Consider the following 10,119-nt stretch of genomic DNA (forward strand, 5'->3'; position numbering starts at 1 on the left):
AAAAAAAAAAAAAGATTTCCATATATTGAGATAAATGGAATTAATTCTGACCACACATAGAAAAGTAGGACGAATCATTAGAAGTGAAGCCCAGGCCCTATAAACGGGCACCCAGGGGTGGGAGCTCAGTGGCAGCACAGGACAAAGAGGTCCCCCCTGCCCCTTCCCACCAGCTCAGCATCCCAGCCCTGCCCGCACCACCACCAGCACACCCAAAAGGCTGCAGGGACAACTCTTTATATACCTGCGCCTTAGGCAGATGCTTTACCCTCCCTGGAAATAATCCAAAGGGGAGAATTTTCATAACTAAAAGAAACTTTCCTAAATGTGGGCTAGCCTGTTTTAACTACCTCCACACCAAACTAAGCCCCAACATTTTCCATTAAAATGCTCCGCACATAGTGCATCTTACTGGTCAGAAACCAAGCAGAACATGATAACAAGGAAAAAAATCACCACGGGTGTGACTCACTATGGTATAGAAATTACATTAACATTTTCAAAGCCATGTTCCAACAGTTCCTCTCCAGCAGCACCACCTCGGTGCCACCAGCAGGCAAAATGGGGAGAAGTGGTGTGCAATGCTGATATCACATTGATTAACTTTTTTCAGCCACAAAAGCATACTTACTGCACACACAGAAAACCATCCCTATAACGTGGTTGCTCTTTTTAAAGAGAATATGTTTGTCCTGCTTTCTCTCATACAAAGCCAAGCCCCCCTGAAAGGTCAGCAGATTCATTGCCCCATGAGCTACGAGTGCCCCACCACAGCAGGCTGCAGCACCAAAACCTCCAGGACAGCAGATCCGAGACACAAGCACTGAACACCACCACGTCTTTTAGACTCACAGGGGCAAATACGTGAGCTGTTATCACAGATTTGGTCATCACATATGGACAAGACCGGATTCTTGGTCCTGCTGCCCAGCAAATAGGTGCTGAGAGCAGGGCTTCTGCCAGGTTCACTGTGTGAGGGAAGGGTAATGCTCAGCTGCCCTCCAGGATTGGGGTATTGCTCAGTAAAAAGCACTGTGATCGCTTCCTTACTTCTCATGCTTCCATGAAAAACATACAACAGAGCATAGAAAAAAATGTCACATGTCTATCTTCCTATACACCTAGCTCTAGTGCAGCTCTATTGCTTTGCCCTTAGGCACCCGGTAGGGACAAGTCTTAGAAGATGCCCCGTCCCTCCCTCTGAAAATTATCTACTTTTTACAATACATCATAACTGGAAGCCTGTCTCAGTCACGGTGGAGAAAGTTTTGCCAAATTTAGAAGCCTAAGATCAGTTCAGTCCATTGGGAGCTGACAAGCAGAAATATGATGGAGGGAACATCCCTTGATTTAAAAAGAGCCTCTCCAAGCTGCCTTATAAACTAGGAAGATTAGCTGCCTTCAGTATTTTTGAATTAAAATAGCAAAGTTATCTGATTTACTACTAATATAAGCTCATCCACAAATACACTGCATTTTGGGGACAAGAAATATATGCCCCAACTCTTAACATAAGGAGCGGAACAGGTAACAGAGTCTTCTAAAGAATGACTGAAAATATCTATACAATTTGAAATACATATTTAAGATATAGCAGATATACAGAGTCATGAGAAAACAGCAGATGATGACATGTAACATCACTGAGGGATCGTCCTTGTCTCTTCCAACCCAGGAAGAGTGACAACACTTTGACTGCTGATAACGAAACGCACTTGGAGAGTCCCCATGGGGGAGCAGGACCCCGGCTACATCATTTGTGCCCCCCCAAGCCCAGAGGCTGTGGAGGGAAAGGATGCCCTATTGCCCCAACACATACCCACCACTGAGACCCCAGGCTCTCTCCTGCTTCACCTGGCAGCAAGTCAGCCTCAGGAGCTGCTCCACAGTTCTCCTACTCACTTAAAAACTGCCATGAGGTCACCAGCTGGTACCCAGGAGACAATATTTCTAACAGCAATGATTTCCTATTGGAAATGTGCCTGAGGCCCCACAGGGGACGTTGCTGCCGAGGGCAGCAGAACAAATTTGTTTTATTTTGCATATAGACAATATTATCCCATTCAAATTCAAGTATTACCTTATTCTCAAAGCACAGTAAAGCCTTACTAAGCAAGCAGCAATTTGCTAATTTCCATAGGCAAATTTTCACTAAGCAGAGTAAGACAGTAGGGTTTCCTTTGCATAGAGTTACAGTCAAGCATTACAATAAATCCCCATAAGACTAGACTTCATTGGTTTTTTTTAAAGCATAGATTACAACACAGATAGCATTTTTAAAAAAGAAATTAAAAAATACACTCTTACAACTAACAAAGTGTGCCTGGTGCTGACGTACCTTTGATTTTATGGACAACTTGCTTGTTGGCTACATCTGCTATTTTCCCTGGATCTCCCAATCATTAATTAATTATGTATTATCAAGAAATCCCTCTGCACCTAACCAACACAAGATTGTTCCAGTATATACTGAAAACTTTTGTCTTAAAATAATCCCATTCACAGCTGGAAAATAATTTTGTTCCCATCACTTTTGTAGTGATACCTGGTTGTTTTACTGTCTTCCTGAGCACCAACAGAAATTGGGGTACGAATGCACCATCGCTCACCCCCGCAGCCCCTCCGGCACCGCTCTGCCAGTTCAGGGGGGTGAACTCAGTTCCTGGGATGTTTCAGGGTCTGCAGCCTTCCCCCCTTCAGAGCTGATAAATAATTCTAGCAAAGTTAGGCTCCTGCCAGCATTAACAAGACACGTTTTGGTGAAGCCGTACCTGAAAACCGTAGCTGGTCCTCAATGAGGAGAAAATGAGAGAGCTGAGGAGAGAGTGCGCCAGCGTGAGCTTTGTGGTTAAAACAACAGTACGAGCGTTTTAAAGCAGCAAGGGAGTGGAAATCCCCCAGCGTAGCTTTGAAAAGATCATGTCTAAAAACGTTTCCAAAGTGTTAGGACAAAAGGCAAGCCATTGAAAAGTATTTTCCCTTCCTGTCCCGAGGTAGGGACTGCAGATTTTACCATTTGGAGCAACACGAGGTTACCAAGAACTTTTCTCACAGTTTTCATCCAAGATACAGAGGAATTTTCACCTTTCACAAAACCGGTGAGGGATGTGACCAAAGAAAAAAATGCATGGGCAGCAGGAGACACATAAGGACATAAGGAAAACCCAGGTCCAGCCCTGTGAAACCCTCCAGAGCCCCCTGGGTGGATCTGCTCGTTGCAGGAAGCGAAGGGATGACTTGAGGGAGGAAACAGCATGGGCTTGGTCACAGAGCGACTACATCAAGACACGCTGCAGGCTGCACGGGCATTTCGCCTTCAAACCAGAACCCTCCAAACTGAGATCAAATCCATTTTAAGAAAATGAATGTTTATATTTGGGTTTGTAATAATTTAAAGTGGCCACAAAACCCCAATGGTTTTGTAGCCTGAACTTAATGGCGCACCCGGGATTCCAGGCAGCCGTCACCTCCACGGACCCTGTCTCAGCCTCCGTCTCCAGAACAAAGTGTGCTGCCTTCACACAGTCCCACCGGCTCCATCCTTAACCCCACTCTTTCATAATTTCTCCTCTACCCTTTCTCCTGGCTTTCCAGTCTCTTCCCCCACTCCTCTAAAGTAAGGTATCTTATTTTCTATAAAAGCAGTAATTTTTAAGTCCCCTGTTACTTAAAATGCTAGTTTTCCAAAGAAAGCTTCTATTCTATCTTGTAGTTACAGCAACATGTTTAGCCTTTTCTCTTTAACTGAGCCTGCTCCTATTTCTAACCTATTTCAATTTCCACCTCACCTCCCAGGAGGCATCTCAACCTACTGCATGTTTTCGTGAACCTTCCCTGAAGCTCTGGAACAGACAACTTATTGCTAAAGTCAGCGGCAAAGGCAAAAGCATCGATTGGGTGCTGCTTCTTCATGGGATCAATTACATTGATTCAAGTTGTATTTCTAGACACAGCCTAAGCTCACTTCTACAATCAAGCTTTTTAAACCAGAAGATATTCTTTCGTCCTTGCCATGAGCTCATGTCCTCAGGGTGCTTCCTGGTCAAGCTGTTGACTACACACAATCCCTGCACAGTCTGACATCAGAAAAGCAAAATAGCTCATACGTGACCTGTTCTTGAGCCTGGCAGCTCTGGAGGAATCATAGAATTGTCTAGGTTGGAAGAGACCTTTAAGATCATCTAGTCCAACCATCAACATAACCGGTTAAAAAACCATCACTAAACCATGTCACCAAGCACTGTGTCAACCTGTCTTGTAAATACCTCCAGGATGGGGCCTCAACCACTGCCCTCGGTTAAAAAACCATCACTAAACCATGTCACCAAGCACTGTGTCAACCTGTCTTGTAAATACCTCCAGGATGGGGCCTCAACCACTGCCCTGGGCAGCCCATTCCAATGCTGAATAACCCTTTCTGTGTAAAAATTTTTCCTAATATCCAATCTGAACCTCCCCTGGTGCAATTTGAGGCTATTTCCTCTTTTCCTGTTGCCTGTGACTTGGGAGAAGAGACCGACCCCCACCTCTCTACACCCTCCTTTCAGGTAGTTGTAGAGAGTGATAAGGTCTCCCCTCAGCCTCCTTTTCTCCAGGCTGAACAACTCCAGCTCCCTCAGCCGCTCCTCACAGGACTTGTGCTCCAGACCCCTCACCAGCTTTGTTGCCCTTCTCTGGACCCCATCTGGAAGGATGGATCCAGCTGGTTTCGTTGGGAGGAGGCGGCGCTGCAGAAAGCGTAGTGCTCTGCAAGCACAGCTCCAGGAAGCACCATCTGCTTCTGGGAAGCTTTGGGGAAACCCCAAATGGAGAAGTTGAGTAGGAGCAGGATCTTAATTTTAAACAATTTCACTCTGCAGATGAGTGGAGAGCAATAGGCTGGTGTTACTGCTCCTGGGCAGCCCTTGATCTCCTCCAGCACCAACTGCAGTGCTGAAACCCTGACCAAGTTTCAAGCAGGCTCAAGGGAATGAAGGTGAGTGAAAAGACAGACAGCAACAGCATTTAGGAAACAGAACAAAGGAAAAGACAGACAGACACAAGAACAACATAAAAAAACAGAAGTTACTGAAAAGAGGTAACAATAAGGAATGGAGAGCAAGACAACTAACAGTATTTTTTTTTTTTTAGTGTATTGGAGCCAAAGTGAAGTCCTCACTTCTCCTAACAAATTACAAGCCATTAAACATTTAGCAAAACCAGGTCTTTTGGGGTTTTTAAGTTTACATCTTCTTCCCTGCCCCAAGGGAACACGCTATCCAGGACTTGATCAGTTGCTTTGACCATTCAGTCGGTTTGGCCATGAATACCTACTCAAGGCATAAGAGACTCTTGCCACACACCTGACCCTTTGACTTAGTCTTAACGAAGAATTTAATCAGCATGTATACAGGAACTTATGAATCAGCTCACTGGTTATTTATTCAAATTAGTTGGATGAACTCAAATTTTGCTCGGGCTGGCCACCCCCTTCTTCTGACGTGTTCCCTTCTTCCAGGGGTAAATGATTCCCCCCGCTGTAGCCCCAGGAATTCATGAGTTCAGTGGATTTTGCTCTAACACACCCACATGAATTTGACGAAAAACAAACATTTTCCCAGTCACACTCCTCACTGAAAAGGTAGCTGTTAATGTCAAAAACCTAGGGCTACTGGGGACCCCATGAACTTGTTCCTGTGAAAGCAGTGAGAGCAATGATTGCCGCTGTTTTCTTTTCCTAAAAAACACAGGGGAAAGGATGTGTTCTTAAGAAGTCCTTCCCATCAGATCAAGCAGGACAGGCCGGAGATTTACAGAGGTACAAACGGGGAGGGGTGCCTTCACACGGCCCCTTCTCTCTGTGTGATCTGGAGTCAAGAACTGTGCTGCCACCCACCCGTGTGTGCAGCCCCAGCCCAGTGGCACAGCAATCCCCGCCACTGCCATGGGCCTGCATGAATGCCAGGAGCAAGGCACGGGGACCTGCCAGGAGAGAGACAAGGCAGAACTGTCCCTTTATGCCTCAGGCAAGACGCCGTGTAAGAAGGATGCTAAACATGCCGTGGGCAGCATCCGACCCCGCTCTCGCTGTTGGCATCAGTTTTAGCTTTATTGCTCCCAGCAGTTAACAATGTCGCTGCTTTTAGTGACCTCAAAGTGCACCTCAAGCATCACCAAGGTCCACGTTCATAATTCCTTGGTAAAGAACTGCCATGAGACGAGGTTTAAAATCGATGACAGCGAGACAGACAAACGGACAGGGTTTTCTTTACAGATAATGCCCAGTAGCCTTCCATAGTATCTCTCATGGCATTTGTTATCTTAGCATCTCTTATGGCATTTGTTATCTGGCAAGTGTTTGAACCTGCTGTGTCTAAGGCAATTTTAAGAAATCAAATGCTTGATGTTTGTTTCTTTCATAGGTAGTAGGGGCCACATTCCAGTTGCAAGTGCATGGATATAGCAGATGAGATTGAAAACCGTATGCCTTAGCACAGGTCTCATCTTTGGGCATCTCACAGAGGCTACTTTGTGAAAAATCACTTTGCAGATTGTTCCTTTCCTTGAGGTTTGGTTAGTCACTGGGTGGTTTTGTGCAGTAATAGTAATAAAAACTAACTTTTATTTTTCAATATCATCTTCTGCAAAATAAGCACACAGCAACATACTTCCCCTGAGAGAATCCCTGTATGCAAATGTCAGAATATTACATACAAAAACTTGCTTTATCAGTCTCCTCCTCAGAGACAAACGTTCTTAACTCGAGAGCACTCTGGACAGTCCCATATCAAAACCTCTGTGGTTTAGGGCACAGACAGTTTCTCACACATTTGTTTATTGGTCGCAAGACCGAGCTGGGGAGACTATGGAAATTTTTGCAACATTTTTATTAACAGCAGGCATGACTCAAGTTTCCTCACCTTCCTGAGCCCAACCACACACCAGGTTAAAGAGGTTAGCCTCTTTTCTGGGCTGAGGGAAGAGGGTGGAACAACTGCACACTGCAGCCCAAACTGGTCCAGATAAGGGACTGACATCTAACGGTGTGAATATTAACTCTTCGCAATCATTTACCGAGAAATGTAGACAGAAAAGGACCAGAAAGCAAAGGAAGAGGTTCCTCATGGCAGCCCTGGCCCCAGCCCCCAGGTCAGGCTGGCAGTAAGGCTGCGAAGCGGGCTGGGGTCCTGCAGCCGCACCCTGGGGCTGGGATGCTGCTCTGGGCACTGCTCCTGGGAATGGTCCCTCTGCCCGGGGAAAGAAACTACCTGTAGCTCTGCAGCCACCACCAACTATCTCAAGAAGATCAGGAGCCTAAGAGAAGTTACAACTCACACAGAGTTCCTGGAGGGCCCGAGAGAGAAACACCTCTCCACAGTCGGGTATTTATTGATGATAAGTAACATCTATTTATGTAAAATCAAAGGGTCAGACACATAATTGAAGACAGAAGGCTATAGGTTAACTTAAAAGATGGGACACAAATAAAGCCCAGGAGATCGAGCACCCTACAAGCCTGTAGCTTCCTGATGAAGAGATTAGGCAAAGTGACCCAAACAATACACAGCACCGAAGGAAGAGCTCCTGACATGGACCACAGCTCTGCGCTTTGGTGGTTACACAAAAGCTATGCTCCTGTCTTAGGGAGACTGGTTTGGGAACCTGGGGGGTGAAATAAAGAGCTGTCTCATTTCTGATCTTTGCACTCATTTGGAATTCCTTTGTCAAAGACCCAGATTTTAAAGCTAGAAAGCTGCTGTCTTTCTCCCCCCTGGATGTCATTCGTCATCCTCTCTAAACTCCCAATTACTCCTTTGGTGTATCCTCCTGTGCCCTCTGCTGTTTCTATGAGTGCCACAAGCTCTTCTTTTCATGCTTCCTTCCTGATGTTACCCTGAATTTTATCCTCCAGCAGCTTGCACTTCTTCAGCCAAAGTTTCCTGCCAAGTACCCGCTCACAGATGAGCCCTGTCGCTGCAGACCACCTTCCTGCACAGGCTGAACTCTTGGCCTCTCCACCGGTATCCAGGCTGTGGGTGACTACCAGCTTGGAGGTAGCTCGTGCCCCCAAGCCTTCCCCAACAGGCCTTCTCCTGCACAGCTCCTTGGTGTCCAAACCTGGCACAGGCAGCCCGTATTCCACTTAAGTCTATAACCTTCATCTCTCCCTCAGGCTTGATCTTCACAGTCATAGAATCATACAATGGTTTGGGTTGGAAGGGACCTCAAAGATCATCGAGTTCCAACCCCCCTGCCCTGGGCAGGGACACCTCCCACTAGAGCAGGTTGCTCAAGGCCACATCCAGCCTGGCCTTGAACACGTCCAGGGATGGGGCATCCACAACTTCCCTGGGCAACCTGTTCCAGTGTCTCACCACCCTCATAGTAAAAAATTTCTTCCTGAGATCTAATCTGAATCATTTTTCTTCCAAAAAGAAGAATGTCTCGCCAATTTCTCCTGCTTCATTTGTACGAATGATACAGTGTTTCTTGTTCACTTACGCAAATAAAACTCTTGTCCATCATCATCCTCTGGTTTTCCAAACACTCATTTATCTTGAAATGCAACCTTTTACCTATTTATCCACCCAGGTGGATATGTAAATGCTGCAGGGATCATTTTTCTAAGCCACAGCTGAAAACACATCACCTCTCTGTCCATCCCTCCACTTCCCCACTGCACCAAAACCTCTTGACTTACAAGGCCTGCTCTAGCTTCCCTCCACTCACCCCTGCATCCCCTCCAGCGATTTAAAAGGGTTTCACCTCTGGCCAAATGACGATACTAGGCCCCAATGCCTCCTTGTTTTTGAGCAAGTGTGTACTGGGAGGGCAGCTTTTTTGGAGGGATATTTGCAGGCTGTTCTATTTCAAATCTCTTCTGTAAAACCTCCTTTGCCAAGCAGCTGGCAACAGCTGGCTTCTGCCTATCACACTGGTCCGGAGGGTCGCACTGTCCCCTATTGCTCTTGCAGGCAGGCGTGTCCCTCCCCCCTGCACTGAGCTATAAACCCCCTTTCATTTCAGCCAAGGGTTGCGGTTTTGCCCTCCCCTCGCACAGCTCCCGGCACACCGGGGTCCTCACCCATGGCAAACACTCCTCCACGTGACAGAAGTAAAAAAGATAATCAAGGCTGACGGCAAAGGAAGTTACTCTGGGTGGTTTTAGGCCGAGTGTAACCCACCACAGCTCACACCAAAATCAAAAGTAAGAATGCAATGCAGTCCCTTGGAAGAAACAAGATGACGTGGAGCAGCAGGCAGGCCGGTACCCCTGCAGGACAGCATCCCGGAATGCCCCAGTTTTCTGCTCATTGTTAAGCCTTCGTGCTCTGCCTACAATCAGCTGGGGAGGGTTAAAAATACGCGCGCGTGAGCACTGCCAGTCTGGAGACACGCCTGACCTGAATACACCCAGCTATTTTTAGCACATCCCCGCGCTCCCTATTCAGCCATCCCCGATTTGTGAAACGGAAGTTATGAGGAAAGTTGTTCTTGGCTGGCAGCGGGAAGGCAGAGCCAAGCTACCGACGGGCAGAGCCATCCAAGAAGCGCAACAATAGGAGCTCTCCATTTTTCCCCTTCTAAATCTGAAGGGTGTTGAAAGTATTTGCTCTAAGCCCCCACGCTCCCTGGGTGCCATTAATTAGGGATAATCAGAGGACTGGCTGGGGCTCCCTCCACACACACACACACCCCCAGGGAGGGAAACCCCCTCTCCGAAGCATCGTTCAAGTGACACCAGCGGGGATGCTCGGTGCAGCTCCCTGCGATTTACACAGCCCGGGGCGGCTGCAAAGGCGTTCATTCACCCCAGCAGCCCCTTGATTCTTTGTTTTCACCCCCTCCAGCCTCCAAAATTTCAGCCCTGCCCACCTCCGAGGCGCACACCGGGCCTTCCCTTCCCCCGGGAGGGGAGCGGGGAGCCCCCGCTGCCAGCCCGGGCTGGGCTCTGTGGATCAGGGGAAACCCCCCCCAGCGCCGTAAGATGGGGGGTGGCTCTTCCCCACCGACTCCCGGGGAGCACCAAGTTCAGCTTTTCTCCACGGCCCCCCTTTATTTTTTATTTTTTTTTTAAGAGAAAAAGCGCCGCAAAAAGCAAAGACCTCCCCCCTCCGAGCCCTGGGTGGGGGGGGAGGA

This window comes from Calidris pugnax, unplaced genomic scaffold (assembly GCF_001431845.1).
Source record: "Calidris pugnax isolate Ruff unplaced genomic scaffold, ASM143184v1 scaffold24, whole genome shotgun sequence".
Taxonomy (NCBI): Eukaryota; Metazoa; Chordata; class Aves; order Charadriiformes; family Scolopacidae; genus Calidris; species Calidris pugnax.